Source organism: Aegilops tauschii, chromosome 3, assembly GCF_002575655.3.
Source record: "Aegilops tauschii subsp. strangulata cultivar AL8/78 chromosome 3, Aet v6.0, whole genome shotgun sequence".
In the NCBI taxonomy this organism is placed as follows: domain Eukaryota; kingdom Viridiplantae; phylum Streptophyta; class Magnoliopsida; order Poales; family Poaceae; genus Aegilops; species Aegilops tauschii.
The window spans coordinates 148,866,690-148,871,223 of record NC_053037.3 but is presented as its reverse complement, the minus strand read 5'-3'; positions in this window follow the sequence as shown (position 1 = coordinate 148,871,223).

Sequence of the window (4,534 nt, the reverse complement as noted above, 5' to 3'; positions counted from 1 at the left end):
GACATTTCACTAAATTAGAAGCAATGCAATGGAAGGTAGACACCATATGAAAGATGCTACAAATATCGCTCTGCCAAGTTAACAGTGTCTCGTCATAACTAGCGTTTAAACAAATGTGAAGCAGTACAAGAAATAAATCATATGCAAGATGCAAACAACATCACACTTATGATGTGTAAACTAAGGAGAAGGCATTTCAACAAATTAGAAGCAATGAAAGCTAGACACCATATGAAAGATGCAACGAATATCACTCTATCAAGTTGAAATTGTCTTGTCATAAGTGCCATTTCAACAAATTAGAAGTAGTACAAGCTAGAAAAGAATGCAAGATGTAACCTATATCACACTCCCAAGTCAAACGTGTCTTATGATAAGTGATTGTTGCAGGTTACACAACAGTAGTACTTTGATGTGAGAACATGGTGTGATAGACAGATATTGTATGTTCTAGAAACAGGAACACGTGTCTTATTCACAAGTATAATGTGTAAAGTAAGCAGATGGAATTCAACAAAATTAGAAGCAATACAAGCTAGACATCATACATAACATGCAACCACATATAACAATGCCAAGTTAGAGGGAGCACCTGTGATGGTGCACTAGGGGAGACGTGCTCATCATCAACACAGCTACATTGAGTGTCTATGCATGTGTTGTCTTGCAAATCATCTTGGGGGGTTGGAGGAGTAGAATCTGTAGAGGCCCTCCGTTTGGAAAGGGCACCTTTATCCGCTACCTTGCTAACTTCCTTCCGCTTTATTGATTTTGAATTTTCAAGTAAAACCGACAAGAAAAAGCAATAAAATTCACTCTTCAGAACTCATTCGTGCATGATACTAACAATCATTACTTTCATGTAAGGCAAACACATGATACCAGGATGGAATATGTACGAAAAACATGATGACATGGCATATTCACAACTGTTTGTGTAAACTAAGCAGAAGCCATTTCAACAAATAAGAAGCATTGCAAGCTAGAAACCACATGAAAGATGCAACCAATGTGACTCTACCAAGTTAAAAGCGTCCCATCATAAATGGCATTTCAACAAATTAGGAGCAGCGCATGCTATAATCATATGAAAGATGCAACTAATATCGCACTGCATATACTAAAGGTGTCTCATTATATTGATTGATGCGGGATACAAAAAAACAATAGTTTTATGTAAGGACATGCTTAATAGACAGATGTACTATGTAATAAAAACAGGAAGGCATGTCACATTAACAGATATAATGTATAAACTAAGCAGAATAGCACATGCAATTTAACCAGATTGGAAAAATTACAATCTGGACACCATATGCAACATGCAACCACATATCATGCTGCCAAGTTAGAGCAAGCACCTATGATGCTCGTGTAGGGGAAATGGGGTAATCAACTACAGAGCTACATTCACTATCTTCATCTAGCCTTGCTGTTTCTTGAGAATCATGTGGGGAGGCTGACGTTGCATTCTTTAAACGAGGATCTTTACTCATAGTAGTCCACTGGCCTGACTGCCTCATCATAAGTGATTCATGAGGGATACACAAGAACATTAGTTTGATGTAAGAACATGGTTAATAGACAGATGTACTAGTATGTACCAAAAACAGGAAGGCATGTCATATTCAAAGGTATAATGTGTAAGCTAAGCAAGCTGGAGTGGTGAGCATGATCATCTAGGACCTGAGAGCCTGGTGGGAGGCGGGCTGCTTCGCCACCATCGTGGCTTTTTAGTTGGCTTCCAGGTGATGCCTGTCTGTGCTGGGCTTGTCACTGGCTCGGCCAGTGCCCTGACTAGCTATTTATCTTATGATGCTCACGGGATGGTGGTTCATGTAAAAAATGTCTTTCCTCATCTTAATAAAGACCGACTTTGGCCTTTCGAATACAAGCTAGACACCATATGCAACATGCAACCAGATATGACACCGCGAAGTTAAAAGCAAGCACCTGGGATGGTGGTTCATTGCGAGCGAGGTCATCAACTCCAGAGCTATGTTTATCGTCTCCATCTGCTGACACTGCACCCTTTATAAGGCTGAAACGTGTCTGGCCTATCCGCGTACGACGCCGGAGCGACTTCTCTCTTTTCTTTTCTGCTTCTCTCAAGGCAACAGAGTTTGAAATACCCTTGCATAAAAACACAATAGTGAGAGTATGGGTGAAGTGTGTGCAGAACTAGTGCACTGTAAAAGTAGCAGATAGCAGGTGGCTGAAAAATAAATGACAGGAGACATACGATAGCTCTACAACATTGCATGGCAAACAAAAGTAGATTTACTTCGTATGATTTTGTAATATATGAGCACAGGAAATGCAGGTACTTCTCCAGCACACCACCACATGTGGTCCTATCAAGGTAACAGTCGACTGAAAGTAAATAGGTCAGTAGATTTTTTTATGAACCGTTCAATCTATAAGGAACGTGCAGATGGCCTTCGTCTACCTCCCGCCAGTCACAGTTGACGATCTTCCTCGAACCGCCAGCGACCACCGGCCCAGACCCCTGCCTCCGCCGCCCCGTCCCCCCCTCGACCTCACACCACCGCCGTGCTTGGAAGCGCCCCCAGGCCATCCCTTTAATCCCGGCCTACCTCCAGATCGGGCGCCAGCAGCTATAGGCCCCACACGCCCCTAAGATAAACACCGAGGTGCTGCTTCCCCGGCGTAATAGGCGGACTAGCGCATGTTACGCTGGGGAATGCTTCCGTTAATTGGGAATCAACTGACCAGGAATCAAAATCTAGGGGGGCGACGGACCTCTAGCTAAGGTGAAATAGTATATGAGGAGAAACCTTGTGCATCACGAGTTACTAGGAACATCTAGTATCAAGAAGAAGCGGTCAACTAGTGTCTTTTGTGGGATGAATACCGTGCAAGAAGACATGTAAGATTTGCACGAATAAGGGAAGAGGAGTACCATTTCCGGTTGCCAGTGTTGTGTCCTTCATATGTCATGGTGATTTTCTTCCTTTTTCCGGGGGAACAGATGTTTTGGAGGAGGGTGTAGCCTTGGACGAACCCATGGCCAAATTGTTGACTGTGTTTCCGTGGCCGTATGTCGGCGGAGGGGAAGTAGATCCGAGCGGCAAAGGACGGTGTAGCAGGAACAACTCTAGTGCGGTGGACGATGGCGAAGTTGGAGCGGCAGCGGTGAGGCGCAGGACGGCGTGGTTGAACTGGCTCGGGTACGGACGGCTCGGCTTGGCTTCAACTACTAGCCATGGAGGGCATTGCGGTTGAGGTTGCGGTGGACGACGACATCGGGGTATTGGCTCCGGCGTGATGGAGGAGGGCGGCGGTTGATGGGTGGGATGGGGTGGCGGACGGAGGACGCAGGTGTTTCATGGCTGGTGGAGAGGTAGTTTTGGCGCCGACGGAGTACGAATGGGGAATCGAACATGGGGGGGGGAGCTAAGGGAGAACAATGTTTCGGTCTGGACGTGCTTGTTTTTGACTTTTTTGAACAGATGGGACGCGCTTGTTTGAAATTTGGGGAAGTACAAACTTTGCCCCCCTCTTAAATTTCGGACCTACTGCGGGTCGAGGGTAGGATGGTAATCCCAGGTGTCCCAAATAGTGGGCGGGAGCGATTTTGGCTGCGCGCATGTGTGCTTAGGAGGCCATTGTGTATGAATGTTTTTCGGAGGCAGTTGCGTGGCGTCTAGATGAAGCTACAAACCTACCCCGGTTTAGGCCTTTGGACGTCGGGCCGGTAGGTTTCACGGGTCAGAGTTAGAAAAGTAATTTCCTTCTATTACCAAACATTGGTCTCATGCGGTTTCGGGCGAGTAGAGGCTCTTTTGGCGCTTCGTTCGAAATTTTGAAATAGAAGCATTCACGTTTAGAGTACTCTTGAACTTTGAGGATTGACCTAAATAGACAACGTTAAATTTGACCTTGTATGTTTGAAAACCTCATTAAATTATCCGCTTCTTTTTGAAATTTTGACACTTGAAAATCCTATAACTATGATTATTTCGGAATGGAGGAGTTAAATTTGAATCTATTTTGTACACGACTATATATATATATATATATATATATATATATGCTATTATGTACAAAATAAGAGCAAAGATTGGTGCCCCCATAATTTAGGTATGATTTACAAATGCCATGATATCAAATTCAAATAATTGAATGGACTTCATGTGGAATTCGAATTTTTTAAACCACCTTAAGTTGAATTCAAATGTATGCTAGTTCATAGCTAGCTATTTATAATGTTCATTGTGTAACTTTCGTATGTATAATGTGCTTTACACACACAACATGAACTATACTCACATTTATATTCGATTGCTAAAGGGATGCATTGTTTGGAGTTCAAAATACTAACTATGTGGATCAATTATGTGGAATAATAACATATACATGCTCAAATTCGATAGAATCTAGATGTCTCATGGATCAATCACCGTTCCTTACCCGAATTGCAAATATCATGATCCCATCCTAATATTTGGATACAATTTATATCTTTAATCAATGTGTACATCAGTCTTTTACGTGTAGTTTCACTCTCCAT